Source organism: Gopherus flavomarginatus, chromosome 9 (assembly GCF_025201925.1).
Source record: "Gopherus flavomarginatus isolate rGopFla2 chromosome 9, rGopFla2.mat.asm, whole genome shotgun sequence".
Lineage (NCBI taxonomy): Eukaryota > Metazoa > Chordata > Testudines > Testudinidae > Gopherus > Gopherus flavomarginatus.
This window is the reverse complement of record NC_066625.1, coordinates 7,657,166-7,675,612: the sequence shown is the minus strand read 5'-3', so window position 1 is coordinate 7,675,612 and position 18,447 is coordinate 7,657,166. Positions and strand designations below refer to the sequence as shown.

Sequence of the window (18,447 nt, the reverse complement as noted above, 5' to 3'; positions counted from 1 at the left end):
TCTCCCATTGGCAGGACAGGTAGGAGCTGCCCTTAGCTAATCCAGTGAGAAATCTTTGCAAATCCTGCATGTAGCTGTTAACGAAAGGCCTCTCTCTTTGAGCCTTATTTCTCCATTACCGTCTTGGCATCAGGACGCTAGAGAGATTAGCACCTTATAAATGGACAGATTTCTTTACTGATTCTTTGACCTCTTGTCTCGAAGAGGGCTCCAGATATATCCCTAGGGGCAGAGGAGGGGGCACCCCCATGCAAACATTGAAAAAAAACATCCTGACAGGATGTGGAGACAGCACTCCTGGGTCCTAATAACATCTCTGCTAAAGAGACTCTACAAGACCATGGGCAGTTGACCGTCTTTCCGTGCCTCAGTTTCCCATCTGTATCTCCTTCCCTGGGAGCTAGAGGGTTCTAACTAATTATTATTTAAGTGCTCTTAGACTCTTAGATGGAATGGATACAGAAGGACAAAGTGTTACTTTCTGTCCTCATTGGATGCTTATCCTTTTGTACCTGCAGTCTGCATTGTAAATGGTCAGTTCTGACTCTTTTCACTGTCAAATGCAGTCCAGAGAGGGGAGGATACAGGGCTCTATACTGGAAGCAGCAAAAAGCAGATGTAACCACCTCCAGTGGCCCAAGCCATATCCTTAGGCAGGAGAGTAGTCCAACCAAAAATGCCAGCTCTGTTTGTCAGCCCTCCCTGCTGCCTGCCATACAAGCTGGATTCACCAAGCAGAAATAGTGGGCAACAGAAATAGCACCACCTCTGTTTTGTTTGCATGACATTCAAGACAGTGGCCAGAGAAACTGCACATGGAAGCAATATGCTGAAAGAAGGCCCTGGGGGAAAAGGTATTATTCCAGAGTCCGCCAGCAGGTGGCAGCATGAGCCATTGCACTATGCCACACTTTGCACTGTCCGGATTAATCTTGCAGGTGACAATATTTCCTGAGGACCTGGGCTCCTTTGCACTAGACCACTGGAGAAATGACAGGCTGTCACACACCTTGGCCTTCAGCTGCCGAGCTTAGGTTACTGATGCTTTCAGAGTCGCTTCAGTTTTTACAATAGTACAGATTTTTTTATTTTATGGCATCTTTGCTACTTCACTCAGCCCAAAAGGCATTGCAATGCTGCCAGTCAACGCCATGCAGTCCAGCGAACAATGGCAATGCAGCCTGCCAATGCAGCGCATTGCAAAAAGTTTTTATGTGCTCAGTAATAATGCACAGGTTTGGACATTTGAACCTGACCTCATGAGAGCTGGCCCGCTGGCTCTCTGTGAATGGTGCAGTCAGAGCTGTGACTTGCCCCTGAACATCTCCCAGACTGCAGCAATCTCAGTCCAACATCCGATTGGAAGGACCTCACCTCTGCCGGTGCAGCACTTCCCCCACAGTGCCCTGCAGCAACCACTGGGCTGATACCACACTAAAATCACTGCAAGAGCAACAGCCTGCTTGGGAAGAGGACGCCACGGCTTTCAATTCCTCCTTCATCTCCTCCAGTCACAGGCATTTACCCCAAGGTAAGTTAGATGTGACTGTAAAGAAGGGAGAGCAGGGATCACCACCTTTTCCCAGGCTCAGTGCAGCTGGGGGTTGCCCAATGCACCTTGGCCCTACCAGCATTGACTCTCCTGGCCAAAGGCCAGTCATTGCGCTGGGGTCTCAGCAGGTGCAATAGGGAGGTGACCACCAGCTTGGGCCTTACATCGGGGTCTGATCCAGGCCTTGCACTGTGGGGCAGGTGCAGTGGAGTCGGGAAGGAAGAGTGGTTGTGGCAATCATGTGATCTGCATGTCTCGTGCATCTTTATTATTCTTTTTAACCTGTCAGAGCAGCAGCCCAGAGCTGAACTAGAAAGCAGGAGTGGAGGCTACAGGGCCCAATTCTCCATGGCCCTACAGCCTCTTTATGCTGCTGTGGTGCACAAAGGGGCCATACAGGCAACAGACCAGCCCACTGGGCAATACACCAGCATAAGGCCTTTCCCAGCTGGCTTAGTTGCTATAAGCCCTTTATATTCCCTGGTACAGGGCATGTGGCCAGAAAGCTGCTGTGCTCTGGCTATTCTCAGCCCCAGAGCTGCTCTGATTTGCAGCAGGGGTCAGTTAGACTCCTGGAGAGGAGAGGCCGTAAAGCAACTTCTCCCTGCCTTCCACCCTTGTTCCTGTGCTGCAGTCGTCTCAGCTGGAGTGGAGTAGGAGACCCTCGGTGTCCACTCAGGAAAGGTTGCTTCCCTTCTAGCATTCACACCCATGCACTTGCTGGTGTGAAAGGGTTAAACAAAATTCATCTCTCCCCTCGCAGCTAATCCCACCACTTGATCTTAGCAGGATGCCGAGCCAATGGCTGCACTCTCACTTCATCTGGGGTTCACTGGCAAAGTCTGCCTCCTCCACTCACCCAGAGCCTGCCACAGAGCCACTGCTGTTCCCCTGGACTCTTCATCTTCCCCCTCTCCTCAGGCACAGCGGGCTCTGGGGTCACTTACCAATTAGTGTGGCCTGCTCATTAAGGCTCATTATCCTCCACGGTGAACTTGGATGGGGATGCGCTTGCTTGGCTCTGGATCACACTCTTTCTTTCTTACTACATATGATTTGGTCACCCCCAGAGTCCAGCTCCTCCTCCGTGGAGTGGACTGAGCCCTCAGCCCAGGTCCAAAGCAAACTTGGGGGTGTTAAGAATGTGGACCCAAATCCGAATTCTGCCATTTTTACTATAAATTCATGTGCTAGAGGCCAAGGTGGTATAATGGACTCAGGCTCTAGTCTTTTATCCAGGGAGAGATCCTCTCTTAGGTCACAGGTGGTAAGGGCTCAGATACCATGGTGATGGGCACTTTAGGCAGATTTATCAATGTCAGCCTAATCTCAAGGGGCTATTTGCCCACATCACAAAAAGGCCCAGGTTTGGAGTAACAGAGGAGCCATGGATCAGGCTTGACTGGCATTAGCAGAGCTGTGAGGAGAATGCAGGACTGGAATAGCAGGAGGACTGTGGGTTGGGGTTCAGGGGCATTGGCAGAGCTCTGTGGGAAGGTGGGAGCTGCAGGTTGGAATTGAGGGGTCTGCAGGTTGGAATTGAGGGGTATAGGCAGAGCGGCGGTGGGGGCTGTGGCTTGGGAGAGCTGTGTGCAGGGGGCTTGCAGTGTCTGTCTGCACCTGGCCTGGCTCCAGACATAACCCCTCACTTTCCTGGGTTCAAATAGCCACATTTTTAAATAAAATGAGAGTAATAATGCCATTAACTCCCATACCCCAACTGGGAGCACAGAGGCCATGCCAGTGGCCTCTTGGCTTTCATGATTGGACCCCTTTAAATGGCTCTCTGGAGCTTTTGCTGATGGCTGGGAAAAGATGTAGTTAATCAACTGAACTTTTCTAACAGAGAAAAACTTCCTAGCACTTTGGCCTCCAAAAGGACTCAGCACAAATCAAACATCCGCAGGTGACTTACCTCGAAGCCCAGAGCAGAGAAGGAGTCGTCATGACAACAGACAGCTTCTCTCATCTCAGGTGATTAACACAGCAGTCCAGAAGGAAAGATTGGAAAAATAAAGGAAAGCAAGAATGAGCCTGATTGAGAATGAGGCAATAAGGACACACATAAATCAACTCAAAGGATTGGTAATTCAGCACAGATGGGGATAGAGCCATATATAAATAAACCAGCTGGAGCAACACCTGAACCATCTCTCTGAATGCTCCCACTTTTCTAAGGTTTTGGCATGAGAGGGGGCTATGGTTTCATCTAAATACAGAAACCAGATCCAATCCCACTCCTCCCACAGAGCTTTGTCCATCTCTAACATAAACAACAAACATTCTGTCTGGAAATTCTGCCTCTGAGCTAACAAAATGCTTCTGAACTATCTTGGCAGTACAATGGTCTTTTGCACTCCCAAATTCCATGAAAAATCTTTATCAACCTGGGGGTAACACTGCCCCCCTGCCACTGAAAAAAACCCAGGTTCTAACACACACTCCCCACGAATTACATTAAGGTTCTAACTCCACCTCTCAGCCACTGAACTACACCAGGATGCTAATGCCACCCTGGCACTGAAAGTAACCAAGGTTCCAGGTTCAAACAATGCACTGACAGCCTAATAAGGAAACACAATTTATCTGAAACTGGGGAGTCCAAAAAAAATAATCATCTGATAGCACTGAACATTGACAGATCGCATGAACACTCCCAGTTCTCAGTTGGTGGGTGGTCACGTGGCAGGAAATCCTTTCACGAGTGCTGTACTGCAGCATTTCCAACCTCAAGGGGTCAAAATCTCGAGATTGTCTTTAAAATGAGGGGAGTAAAAAAATAATAATAATGGGTTCTTTTCATTTGCCTTCTGAGAGAGCGTAGGGCTGACATCCTCAAAGGCACCGAAGAGATTTGAACAGCCGGTTCCCATTCATCTGCATGAATGGGAAATAGGTGTCCTTTGGGGGCTCTGAAAATCTCATCCAAGATTTGGTGGCGTTATACACTCACTTTTCACTGTTGTAAATGACAACAGAAAGCCCAGAGTCTTTTTTATTTATCAGCAACTGAGTGGTAGGTTGTATAAAGGCTTAGGGCTCAATTCAGTTTGGGGCAGTGAGTTTGAGCCCCAGGGAGAGTAAGTCCACTAGCTGGGAAGTTAAATCAGCGGCAAAGCCATCAACCCACTTCAGCTCCTGGCAGCCTGCAGGTCAACACTTCTATGCTGGGGACAGAGGATGCAAACAGGGCACCTGGGATACACTTCACAGCTCCTTTGGCTCTCCTGGGGGAGCAGCATTTCCACCACCACGAGGGAACAATTGTCAGCCCTTTCCTGTGTATACAGCTTGAAATGGTGATGCTATTCCTCTGCACTGTGCCTTTATCCTTCTGAGGGGCGGGGTCTCAGATGTACGTTGGCCATTTTCTCAGTCTTTAATGGAAGGGTCAGGGGAATATGAATCTTTAACAACACTGTCATCTCTTCTATCTTTTTGCTGGGTGTTTGAGTTAAACGGGCGACACAAAAACCAAACCGGAGCCAGGGTTAAAGAGGCTGAATAAAACCAATTTCCCCTCTCAGCGAATGTGGTTTCACTTCATTGGGATCTGTGATGTCATCAACATGCTAGTTCTCCAGTCATCCATAGAGTCTCCAGGGGTCAATGAGACCGGAATTTCTAATGCAAAAAAACAAGTAGTTTGATTAAAGAACTTCCAGGCCTCCTTTGTGTACATCAAAAAGGGACACAACCCTCTTATTTGTCCTTTAGTAGTCACCTTTATAAATAGATGAGATCATACTGGGAGGTGCACGCAGCTGCCTGGATCCACCAGCCTACAACTGTATTGTCTCCAGAATCCTGGAAAGCTTTGTTTCCTTGCTCTCTCTTCCCCTCTCCCCTTGTTCTGATGTAGCTGATTCCAGAAAGCTTTTGCCTGGAACAGATGTGTTCTCATTCATAACCAGCTCCCCCACCCTGCTTCAGGTGCTTGATATGGAATCCTGTGTCTGAGACCTTGGAAGCAACCGTCATAGAACCCTTTATGATGTCATAAACACGGAATGGTGGTGTTAATGAGTGGGTCAGGTCAGATGGAAGGACAGGGATTATCACCCCAGAGAGGTTTCTATTTACACAGGAATATTTTGGTCACCAACAAGGTTAGGAAAAGGAAGGGCAGAAAATTTTTCCAGGATGCTGGTAGAATATTCTGCCATTGACCCTTTAAGACTGTCTAGCCTTACATTGCAGAGTGCCAGGTGTCTGCTCCACAATGGAATGGCTTGTGGACTAGATTAACTTTCACCAGATCTGGAGCAACTGGAGTGACAATACTGCAGTAATTTTACAGAAATACACCATTACAGATCCTTGTTTTCTCTGTCTCTGCCCATCACCAGAGTATCTAGGCACCTCCTGTCTCAATCCAGCCCTCTCCCCCCACACACATCTTCCCTGAAACAATAAATGTGGTTGGTTACATAAAAAAGTTCTAGTAGAATTCAGAGGGCTTGAATTGTAGAGGCAGGACTAGTGGTTCATGGTCAGGCTCCGTCCACCTGCTAGGACCCACCTACTTGGGACACCAACGTGACTCCAATCACAGTGGCTTGTGCAGCTGTTCAAAATATCTTCACACGTGCTCTGCTGGGAATGAAAGATGAAAACAAACATGCTTTAAGCGCTGGCTGGAAACCACTAGCACTGCTGTCAAATTCTTTTTATTTTTTTTCCTTTGGGGGGGGATTTTGTGTTATTTCACTTTATCATGGGGGGAGGGAGTCAAGTCCTGCCCTTGAGGGGTGGGAGATCTCAGGGGGTGGGAGAGATAGGTCCTGCCCCCAGGATGGGAGCCCCATGGATACAGGGTTTGCAGAGCAATGATGATGGAAGGATCGCAGGGCCAAAGTTGCGTGAATGGTGCTGTTACTCTGTGCGCCAGGCTGCAAAGCCACTCACTCAAATCTGGCCTCCCCCACCACGACCAAAGGACGACAAGGCCTAACTGGAGCAGTTCTGTGATCTGTGGTGCCAGGTCACAACGCCCAGAAGGGGTTGTTGGGTCCAGCCCTGTGGGACAGAAGCCGTCGCTCCAGTTTTTTGTTTTATTTTGTGTTACTTTCCATTTGCAAAAGACACAGAGCTCTAGGAACAACCCCTCTGCCCGTTGTCTGCCTGTGCTGGCTAGTCCTTTTCCTGAGTATGGGACTGTGTGGGAACTTTTTCTTGAAACAAGGCTTAATACAACTCCAGCTAGAATCCTGCCTTCCCTTCCCCCACCTCCACTTCCCCCACTCTCACTGCTCTGACTGGCAGGTTGGTTCAGCCCCTTGGGCGTTGGCTGGCTACCTCTCTGGTTTTGGCATAAGTCTTCTAATCTGATCCCTGTTGTATCTGCACCAAAGAAAAACACCTGGCACAGAAAAACCATGAATTAGCCCCTCAGGGAGCAATTGGACACCTGGCCTTTTATTTGTTGGTCTAGTAGCTGATCAACTCTAAATCCACCACTGGCTGTCACGTGCCCCAAGATTTTTTTTTACACTACAGTGGAGTCACATCTTATGCGGGAGTTAGGTTCTAAAGTCATCGTGTAAGAGGAAAATCGTGTATAGTGAAAATTACCATAAAGTACAGTATACACTAGAACAGGGGTCCTCAACCTACGGCACGCAGGCCAAAGGTGGCACGTGAGCTGATTTTTTTTTTAATGGCAGGCTGTGGGTCCCAGCCGCCGCTGAGCCTGCTGCCGACCTGGGGTTCTGTTCACTCTGCCGACAGCAGGCTGAGCAGGGCCGGCAGTGGGCCGGCTCCTGCCAGCTGGGGTCCCACCGCCAGCCCCCGCTCAGCCTGCTGGGGTCCCAGCCGGCTCCACTCAGCCTCCTGCCGGCCTGGGTGAATGGTCTGGGGTTCCATTCACCCAGGCTGCCAGGAGGCTAAGTAGATCCAGTGGCCGGGACCCCAGCTGGCAGCGGGCTGAGCAGGCTGAGTGGGGCTGGCAGCTGGAACCCCGGCTGGCAGGAGCCAGCGGACGGAAGCCCAGACCAGCAGTGGGCTGAGCAGCTCAGCCCGCTGCCGGTCGGGTCCTGGCCACCGGCCCTGTTCAGCCTGCTGACAATCTGGGTTCCAGCTGCCGGCCCCTTACCAGCCAGGGTCTCAGCCACCGGCCTCGCTCAACCTCCTGCCAGCCTGGATGAATGACAGGAGGTTGAGCTGAGCCGCCGGCTAGGACCCCGGCTGGCAGCTGAGTGAACGGAACCCCAGGCCGGCAGCAGGCTCAGCGGCGGCTGGGACCCGCAGCCTGCCATTAAAAACATAAAAATTAAAAAAAATCAGTTCGTGTGCCACCTTTGGCATGTGTGCCATAGGTTGAGGACCCCTGTTCTAGCGTATACTGTGTGTACTGTACTTTTCACTATACGTGATTTTCCTCTTATGTGCTGACCTTAGAACCTAACCCCAGCATAAGATGTGACTCCACTGTATTCATTTTTGAAAATTTATAATAAGCGATGTTCTGGGCGGGGGGAGAGATACAAGGTGGAAGTTTCACCTAGGGTGCAAAAAAATATCCTTGCACCAGCCCTGGATACTGTGTCAGCTCCCCACAGTTTCCAACCTACCTGGGCAGTACAGCAGACATGGCCCTGCCCACTAGCTCCTCTCCACTCCCTAGCCCACCCACCACTCCCCCCCTCCCTTAAGGCTTAGCCCTCTTATTTTTACAAATGATTGCTTCCCCCTCTCCCCCCTCAGGCTTTTCTGGCAGCCCTGTTGCCAGGTATGCAGTTATAGACTGGAAACTCCAGTAGAAAATGGGACCTGAGTGTCCGGTTAGCAGTGCTGACTGGAAACTAAATGTCTGGTTATAGGAGTAACCCCCTTAGCCTCTGCTCCTCCCACTCCCAACATCCACCCCAGAGGGCTGGAAGAGAACCTGTCCTGCTGCTGCGGGAGGAGGGGCAGCTCAGTGCAGACAGAGACAAAGAGAATGGGCTAGAACCGGGTAGGTACGCGCTCTGTGTGGGCAGGGGCGGGGATCCTCTTTACCCCCTCCCCAGCCCTGCTGCGCTTGCAGTTTACCCCTGAGCCCTCCCTTGCTCCAGGGACCAACTCTAGCTCCTGCCCCACTGTGCTTTTACCACCGGCCCCTCTTACAATCATTCCCCAAGGGGACCCACCAAAATGTTTGGTGCCGGGCCCACAAAAAGTTAATCCAGCCCTGGTAACACCGACCAGGGCTTCTGCACTGTCCACACTAAGCCAAGTGTGGAAAAGGACATTGGATAATTTAAATAAATCCTTTTGTTTTTAATAATCCAAGTACACGGAAGTGGAATTCAGCTGATCTTCCTAACTCCTTATTCATCTACTTTCAAACTCCAACCAATGGGTCTGAGTCACCAGATCTGGCTTGCTCTATTCAACCAGTGTATTTGGTGAATGGCACATATCACTATTTATCAAAATATCACATTCCTATAGTTACATAAATCCAGTCATTGTCTCTGGGCTTCGTTTTTAACGTTCAAAAGTAAATGACTAAGGTAAGTGTCCTGTATCAGTTTAAAAACAAATTAAATTACCCACTAATCTCTTATTTATTTATCTCCGTGATGGAGCCACCCCAATAACAGACAAGTAGTCTACAAGCCAGAGACAAACACCTGGTATAAGATCAAGCCAAACTTCCTTAGCTTCTGCGAGCCAGGGTTTTAGCACAGACCAGGGCATAAGGCTTGTGCCTGCATCGTTAACACAATCCCTAGCAAGTGCCTTCTGTGGCATCTGACCAGCTCTCAAGGGCTGCAAATCATGTCTGGGAGCGCAGTCCTCCAATGCCCCCCGCTGCCAGTGTGGTTTTCATTGCAGAACTGAATGTGCCTTGGTTCCACGCAGACCCGAATTCACTGTCTGTTTTATTGCTACCAATTGCCAACAGCAAAGAATGTAACATTAACTCCTGCCCTGCCCTACTGATGTCTGCAGCCTTACAGGTACTTCAGGTTTCTCACATTGCTACCTGGGCAGAACATGCTCAGCTGCAGTGCTCAAGGGGTTAAAGAAATGACCCAACCCCCCACAAATACACAAGCTCCCTTTGGTCCCCATAGGCAGTGCTGCCACCCAATGAAGGGGGATGATCAGGAATGTGCAAGGGCCAGAGACCTACAAAGTCTGGCTGATTGTTTTCTGCTCCCAGGTTCAGCTGCTCTCTCCTGGTCTGCGCTCCCATCTGTCCCCTTGCCCTCACCCAGAGCTCCCACTCCAGCTACATGAATATGGATAGCAGAGCTGAGAGGCTGCCCATCCTCTGGGGCTGACCCGGGCACCTTCACATCTCAGTGGGAGCCAAGCCGGTGCAGGGCTTTGAGCTGCAGACCACACTCCATTCCTGGTGAATGCTCTGTGGTTTCATGCTGTGAAAAGAATGAGCAGATAATAGGATTTTCCATTTCTTCAAAGGGCACGCAGGCCAGCCCCCGTTGCTGAGCAGAGCGCTGAAAAAACAGACACCAGGCAGCTAGCGGGCTTCCCAGGCATTGCCTCGGGAAGGAGACAGTCAAATAGTAGTAGTATTTATAAGACAGCTACAGAACAGCCCAGCCCAAGTGACAGTGATGGGCATATTGGATGGATATCAAAGGGGTGATCACAGCCATGAGGAATGGAAAGAGACCAGGATAGCAGGCCTGGAGACCAACATCTTGGATCTATCTCCAGACCTGCCCCGCTGATGTGCCTCAAACCTAACCTGAACTGATCCACTCCAAAGCTGAGAGGCTATGTCAGTCTTAATGACCCATTCCATCCCTGGCTTCTCAGCTGAGATAGTCAGCAAGGAGGGGGACAGTTAGTATTAGCCGTGGGGATGGGTTTTGTGATGGAGATAAAGCTGGATTGAACCCCACCAGACTCCTACACCACAACCAAACACCTAGGAATGGGTGATATAGAGGAGATACAGGCCTGAGTCATGCAGGCTTTGCCCCCAAAGGGGAAATTTACCAAACAAAAATTCCCTACTAGTGCTAGCACTAATTCAACTGACCTGCTGTTAACCCCCGTGGTAAAAGAAGGTCTGAGTGGGGTAATTTTAGAAATACCCTCCATGTGGACACAGCCATGTTCTCTCTCTTCTCCCACACTGCAGTGACATGCCTGGTAACAGCAGAGGGGGAAGCGTGGGTGAACAGTCACCTGCAGCCTCTTTATTTCAGACAGTCCTAAAACAGAGAGTTTAGCCACTTTTTCACGTTGCAAAGCTGCTAAACGGGAGAATTATGTAGGGCTTTCTACTGTGTGTTAATTATGGCTCGTGCATAGACACCCATAAAACATCTGCACCCACGCTCCCCCGCACACACAGATTTCCTCTCAACCTCACCCCAAGAGAGACAAACACACTCTCACAAACACCCGCCCAGGGACACAGAAACACACACAGCAAAGCGGGAGAACTGGAAATCTTCTCGCTACAAAGGAGCAATTGATTCCCTCCAACCCCAAACTGCAAAGCGGGGGAGATTGTGGGAGCATCTGGAGACTCATTTGAAGAGCTCCCGTTTTCCTGTGTCTGCTCTCATTTCGCCTCGGATGGCTTATCAACAGTGACTTTCCCGACAGCGATCGATAGAAAACATTTTATCTCCTTCCCAGGCGGCAGAATCCTTGGAGTGGCTCTGATTTCTGTTACTATGGTGACATCTTCTGGGCTTATTAAAGCTCTTTCCTTTCTTGGTGTGGTGGTGGGTTTGGGGTTTTTTTGTGTTTTTTTTTTAAGCAAAATAACAAGAAAGTCAAACAAATCTGGTGCCTGCAGCCTCTCTCCATGCATGGAGCTTCCTGCACTGACCTGCCTTTGCAGGGGAGGGGCTTGGAGCAGCTTTCATCTGAAAACATATTTGGAGCCTCTGAAATCTATTGAGACTCAAATGCACGCTGGCTCGGCTGGGGCCCTCACCCCTCTAATCTTGTCAGATTCCTGTCTCCCTCCCCTCTGAACTCAACCTCCCAAGCCTGGGAAAATCCCCTTGGCTACACAGCAGGGACAGGCTAAAACACAAGTGCGGGCTTGGGTCCCTCCCCAGCCTTGACTTATGTTATTGCTCTGTCCTGCTCCTTGAAGGAGGAGGAGGGAACTCCTGGTTCGAACCCACCCCCTCTGGCAGCTTGTGACCCTACTAGGGTGTGGAGACTTGCAAATTGCAAAGCTGGCCCTGGAACACGGATCAAAGGTGGAGGGACTCCAGGGCTTTTACTTAGTGTCTTCACCACACAATACCATGTGGCGCGCGCACGTGCACACACACACACACACACACACACACTCTGTTGTGCGCTACACCCCAGCTCTCTGCATGAGATGGTTGCTAGATGGTTGTTTTCCTATAGGATCTACTAGATCTGCTGCTGCTCTCATTTCTATGCCATTCTCTCTCCTCATTCCCCAACCCCCACGTGGGTGATGATGCCCCCTTGTGAGTGAGACTTCCGCCCCTCACACTCTGAACAAAACCAGCCAAGGGGCCTCCACCTGGAAGCGACTCTCTTCCCGTAAATGGCTACAGCAATTGCTGGAGAGAGAGGTTAGCTAGCGTTCTGCTGCTGCCGGGGCCCAGCCCTGCCATGCACCTTGCTGGGAAAGCCTCTCTTCAAAACAAGAGCAATGGCCCAAAATGCTGCCCTGAGCTCCTCGACAGAGTCTTGGCAAAGCGCCTGAGGGGATGTCTTCACTACAGAGTTAGCCCAGCGGATCAGCACCAGGGTTGGCCTAGCTGTCGGGTGAACAGCCCCACGGCACAGCCTGACCCAAGTTACTGTGTCTGCACTGGGGCTGTGCTCCTCCCCCATGTGTGTTGCTAGGATTTCGAGGTGCGTGTCCGATGGCTCCCTGCACCGCAGCACACTGAGCTGAGCTAGGATTTTTTTCCAGGAAATTGTAGGAGCTCCTATCTATCTTGCGAGGCGTATGCAGGGAATTGTGGGAAGGCACCGGAGGACTATCAGCGCTTTAGCCAGCGTCTACACTGCAAAGTGGGCCAGTTACTAGCAGAAGTGAAAGCAGCACCCAAGCTCGAGTCTATAACCCCAGCTGGGCCAGGCACCTGGGTTGAAAGCATCACTGAAATTGGGTGAGAAGGTTTGGTGTGTGGAAAGGAGGCAAGTTAGGGGCAACACCTGAGTCAGTGTCTAGGCTAACTCTGCGGTGAAGACAGACCCTAACACTGTACCCCTCTATCTGCCTAACAAGGTGACAGGCTGCAACATTTGAGCCAGAGGTAGACTTTGATACTGGTTGGTGAAAGAGACCATTTCCAAGGGCATGAGTAGGAAAATGTCTTAGAAATGGCTAGTGCTGGAAGATTAGACGAAGCTCTCTGCCTCTGAAGCAGTCGGGGAAAAGAAAGAATACAGAATATATTGGATGATGGCCCCTATTAAAAACAAGGTCTTTCAGTGACCAAAGCAAAGCTACTGGGGTAGTGAGTTGCTTATGGACAGGGCATTTTCACTGATAGAGTCATTTCATTCCAATTTCAAAATTGCTAGGGGATTTTAGAGGTAGGTTGGCAGCCCTCATTAACTCGGACAGCTTTGCTCACTTCTTTAATGTAACTATCTGACCCTTCCATTCCATTTAGTTAACATTTATAAATGATCTCTTCAGCTTTGGTGACACAAAAGAAAAAATGAAAGATGTTTAAAAATAAAAAACCGGGGAAATTCCAAAACCAAAAAAACTTTGTTTAAAGAACCAGTTAAGGTCACTAAGCGACATAAATGTATTTACTCTCACATCATTTATAAAAGCAGAAGCTCTTAAAAGCAAGGAAAGGAATAGCTAAGGACACCATGAATCCAGCATAGCTTAAATGATAAATAGAATACGTTGTTCTGGCTTAGAATTGCATATACATACAACAACCTTATCTCTGACCCAAAATAAAAATGATTCCTTCATCAGCAATCTCAAAATACAAAATTTTGTATGTACATATTAATAACACATATTGATCAACTTCAAATACAAGCTCATACAGAACATCTCCACAATTTTACCAGGGAGTTATATTGTACATATTCAACATTATTCTAAAGAAACAGCAGTTATGTCGGCCAAAAACAACTACTGTCAATTTATAAATACTCAGCTCATCAATTTTTCCTCTCACTAGAAAAACCCAGCGAGGCCCACAAAATTGGCTAAATGCTCAGGCCAAAGGGGGCAAGAATATGTTATCTTATATCTCCCATTATATTATAATAAATGTATTATTCTTATTTATGTTGCATTGTGGTAGGGCCCAGCGACACATTGTGCTAGGTTAGGCACTGTAAAAACACAGAACTAAGAGAAGATAGCCACTATTATTATGTGGGCAACTTAAGATTCACAAAGTCCTTAGATTTTAATTTCCTTGCTCTTCTAGATGATGTGATAGGGAAATACACTGTTAGCACTTGGCAACCTTGATCATTTCTTTAAATGTTTTTTGTTGTTTCTGGAATACACATAGGGCAGAGCTTGGAAATCCTCACTCACAGGAATAATACTTTTTCACACAAGTAAGCCCATTGACTTCTACGGAACTACTTGAGTACAAAATGGTTTGCAATATCACATACGTGGTGCTTTTTAAAAAAAAAGAATTATTGGATCTTTGGGACTAACAGGTGTGATGTAAGTGTAAGGTATATATGCAAGGAGCCATTTGAGGAAATTGAGAGGTGGCAAATTTTACATTGATCAAAGGAAATACTGTTTCATGCAACCCACAAGTAGCCAGTGGAACTCATTGCCACATGGTTTCACTGAGGCCAAGAGCTAAGTAGGATTCAAAAAAGGATTGGGCCTGTGTATGGATAACAAGACTATCCAGAGTTCTGACAGTAAACACCAGAAATATAAACAAGAGCTTTGGAAAAGATATAAGCCCCGAGGCATAAGCCAAGCTCTAACTATTGGGGGCTGGCAGAAAAATTTCCCTTGGGGCAGAATATCCCATAACTGGTTCTGGGTTACTGTCACAGGCAGGATACTATACTAGATGGATCCCAGCATGGCAATTGCTAGGTTCCTATTAAAAGCCTGGGATTTGACCAGTCTAAATAGTGATTGGAGTCAAACGACAGGCTGACCTCAATTAGCATCCCAAGAGTTTAAGAAACAATGGCTTGTATTGTCTGTTGGAGACACCTTCTGCCTGGGATTGCTATTCTGCAGTGTAGAATAGGGCAGAAGCCCTGTTAACACTTTCGCGGTTGTTTGGTTTTCGCAGTGGGAAGCAGCAGAGCTGTAGGTATTTCCTGCTATTGGCCTCCATCTGCATGTCTAGCTGGTTTCAAAAGGGACGTGCTGAACCCAAAATGCACACAGCTGCTAAGATCTGTTAAAACTCAAACCAAAGAAACAACCTCTCCTTGTCAGGCTAGTGCCAGAGAGCACAGGTGAGTCAGCCAGGACATTCATGCCAAAGGCCTCGGCCTGCAGGACCCCTACACCACTTGCTCACTATTACTTGCCTTGGCTGGCAGGCAGGCAGGCATGGGCGGGGAGGGGGGAGATTAGATGATGGCTGTCTCTGTGATTAAAGGGAAATCGTCAACTTAAAAATCATACATCTGTCTACAAATGGTTTCCCTCCACTATCGCTACTAGTCAAGGCTACAAGGGCTGTCGCTAAGAAAATAGAGGAAAAATAGCCTCTATGTTTCACTTTGTTTCCTCCACAGCAGGGGTCGGCAACCTTTCAGAAGTGCTGTGCCGAGTCTTCATTTATTCACTCTAATTTAAGGTTTCACGTGCCAGTAATACCTTTTAATGTTTTTAGAAAGTCTCTTTCTATAAGACTATAATATATAACTAAACTTATTGTTGTATGTAAAGTAAATAAGGTTTTTAAAATGTTTAAGAAGCTTAATTTAAAATTAAACTAAAATGCAGAGACCCCTGAACCGGTGGCCAGGACCCGGGCAGTGAGAGTGGCACTGAAAATTAGCTTGCGTGCCGCCCTCGGCACCTGTGCCATAGGTTACCTACCCCTGCTCTACACGTTTCACAGCACTCTGAGCATAGGCACTTTGCCCTCTTTTTGTCTGGGGCTTTTGCAAAAACGTGGGAGAGGAAAATACTTGTTTAAATGTGATTGTAAAACCACAAGTAGCAGCGTGGCAGGGGAGAAGGGACAGCACCCAAAGGCCTATTAATTCCTTCGGAGTCCCCTTCAGTGTCTCATTTATGATTATTATCAAACCTTGATGTTACTGTAGCACCAAATTGCCTGTCAAGACTGAGGCCCGGGCTGCTGTGCTCTACAAACAGAGATGCACCATCCCTGCAGCAGAGAGCGGTCTGCAGAGGCCTGCTGGAATTACCAGTAGGGTTAATGCAAACGTGGGGTGTTAAGAGAGAAGTCCTAACAGAGCATAGATGTTTCCTATGGGCCTAACAGCAATGTGGCTTAATGTAAAGAAATAAGGTCCTTTCAGTGAACATTGCTACACCCACTCTGGCATGCAAACAGTTAAGATCTTATGAGGCTAACAAAGAACCCCATGGCAGAGAAAATACAAAATAAGCATTAGACAGTACAGCTGGCTCCAGCCAATTTTCTTCACTTAATATGCTTCCTCTGCCCTGTCTCCCCACTGCACCCCATTTCCTTCAAGCTGACTCCATGCAAAGATACACAACTGTCAAGTTGCCAGGCCAACCTAAACAAATACCATTTTGTCTTGCCACTTCGTTATGTGTTTATAATTCTGGGACTCAAGCTAAAATGTAGATGGCAGTCGGTCCTACCACTCCGACAGAAGCCTGTTCTTGGCCTGGATTTCCTAGGCCCTGCCCTGCTAATGGAGATTCTCCTTCTCATCACTATTCTTTTGGATGGAGGATTGGAGCCGCAGTATATGAAATCCCCTCCAAGTGGCCAGAGTGTGCAGCATGGTGACCCCACCTGGCTGTGGATTTATCACCTCTCAGGGTGAGGAGAGGTTTATCTGCCCATACACGAGCTTTCAGCTCCAAATACATCCCTCCTTCCCCAGGCTGGGCTCTGAAAGCCCTATTCAATTCTAACAGCAAAACTGCCAGAGAGGCAGCTTCCCAAACAGCTGGAATAAGCCACCTCCATTCAACCAGACGCCTCAGTGCCCTGTCTCCAGCTAGAAGTTTGGCTTTCCTAAGTCAACCCCCTCTTGAGTTGATCGCTCCCTGCCACAAGCGTCCTGCGGGAGGCTGCGTGCGGGGCACCCCCAGCGGGCGGCCACGGCGGGGAGGTTCGGCCCGCCAGGCCCATCCCACGGCGGGGCAGCTTTGCAACCCCAGCGGGCAGGGCCACGTGGGCGAGCCGGGCTGCGGGCCGGCCGGCCGGCAGATGGGGCTGTCGGCCCGGGCAGAACACCTGGATTTCCCCGGAGGGAAACATGAGCGTGTACTTCCGACAGCATCCAGCCATGCCTCTAACTTTCTTCTCCCCCCCTCCTCGCCCGCTCGCCCTTCCTGTGCGAAGTGGGATCTGGCTGCCATCGACACCCGCGCCGGAGCGCGCTCGGCTGCAGGCGGAGCGGGGCCAAGCCGGGGGCCGCAGTCCCTGACCGGCCCGCGGGAGCGGAGCGGAGCGGAGCGAGGCGGGGAGGAAATCCGGCCGCGGGGGGCGCTCCCATGGATGGGCACCGGAGGAGCTTCCGCGCCCCGCGTCCCTGGCCCGGCTGCCCCGCTTGGCGCCTGCGGTGAGCGGCGGCGGAGCGAGGTAAGAGCGGCGGAGCCTGGCCCGGCTGCGGGGGGAGTGGAGCGGAGCGCACGGGGCTGCGATAGCAGCGGATCCTCGGGGAGGCGAGGCCCGAGCGTGCCCTGGGGCTCCAGGCCGGGCTGGCGGACAAGGCGCCGGGGGTCGGGCCGGGGACAGCTACTCTGGCTCCGGCGGTGCCTGTCCGCCGCACGGCTCCGGAGACCGATCCGGGGCCCCCCGGGGAGGCGAGAGCCCCCGGCTGCAATTGACTCCACGTCGCAGCGGCCCGGCCGGCCGCAGCCCAGCCCCTGGGCGCTCGGGGTTTGTGCTCCGGGCCCCTAGTGATTCCCAAACTCCTGCTGCCAGCTTCCCAGGGAGCCCTCGAGCTGCGCTTCTCTCCCTTGCACCCACCCCCACGAGCCTGGCCCGGCATCTGCCCGTGCCTGGCTCCCGGGGAGAGGAACAAGACAAGCCCTGCAGCTGATCAGCTCTTCCCCTCCGCTCCTGCTGCAGTTCCCAAGCGCAGGGAGACCCTGAACCAAACCCTCTAGCACCGAGACAGAACTTTGCATTTCACAGTAAAGTTTGAGGACCCCCGGCCTGGGAGCCCTGGCAGCCCCAATCTACCTCTTCTGCTGGAGCAGATTTTTTCAGCCGCAGACCTGATTTTGTGCAGCGCTGGCTACAGCATAGAAATCCTCAGACAGAAAAGGCAGTGGGAGCCCTGAGGCCTCTCCATGGCGAGTAAACAGCCCCCTGCACCAGGCGGCCTGAGCGTCAGCCTGAAGGAGACACTGTATATTACTTCCCTTCCGCGAGGAATAGACTTTTCAAGGGCTTTCCATCTGTTTGCAATACATCTTGGCTGACGTCGCGGACCTGTCGGAGCCTTTAATTGACGTCAGAGCAGGAGAACTGCTGGGGTGTTTGTTTGCTCCCTGCTGCCTGGACAGAAAAACCAAGCGGCCCCTGAGACAGGATCAATCCCTTCTTTGCAAAAGCCTGCAGCGGCCAGTGGGCCCTACCTGCTCCCTTTGCAGCTGCTGCCAAGCAACCTGCCCCTCCAGCTGGCCTCTTGTGACTGCTCAGAATGGAGCCATGTACTCAGCCTGAATCAGAGATGGGGACTCCAGCTAGGGGAGTGGCCCAGAGGCCTGGGAGAGGATGGGCTGGGCTCATATGGCCACATTGTTTGATCACATTTGAGGC

The 18,447-nt window shown here is 50.2% G+C and overlaps 1 protein-coding gene and 1 long non-coding RNA gene across 6 annotated transcripts in view; one reads left to right on the top strand and one right to left on the bottom strand.

Moving 5' to 3' along the window:
• Positions 1-1,283: 1,283 nt before the first annotated feature.
• On the bottom strand, positions 1,284-18,425 carry LOC127058240 (uncharacterized). Of its 2 annotated transcripts, XR_007776325.1 has the most exons (4): positions 17,866-18,425; positions 6,075-6,148; positions 3,468-5,176; positions 1,284-1,546 (listed from the first exon to the last, which is right to left on the bottom strand). It is a non-coding gene; the product is annotated as an uncharacterized LOC127058240 (long non-coding RNA). The 2 variants fall into 2 exon arrangements; XR_007776324.1 differs by lacking the exon at positions 6,075-6,148.
• The window catches only part of RAI1 (retinoic acid induced 1), a 136,028-nt gene continuing 134,479 nt past the window's right edge, over positions 16,899-18,447 (top strand). For all 4 annotated transcript variants that reach the window (XR_007776318.1, XM_050967853.1, XM_050967846.1 and 1 more), the window contains exon 1: positions 16,899-17,259. The gene's annotated coding sequence lies outside the window, so the exon portion shown is untranslated. The remainder of the gene's footprint in view (positions 17,260-18,447) is intronic.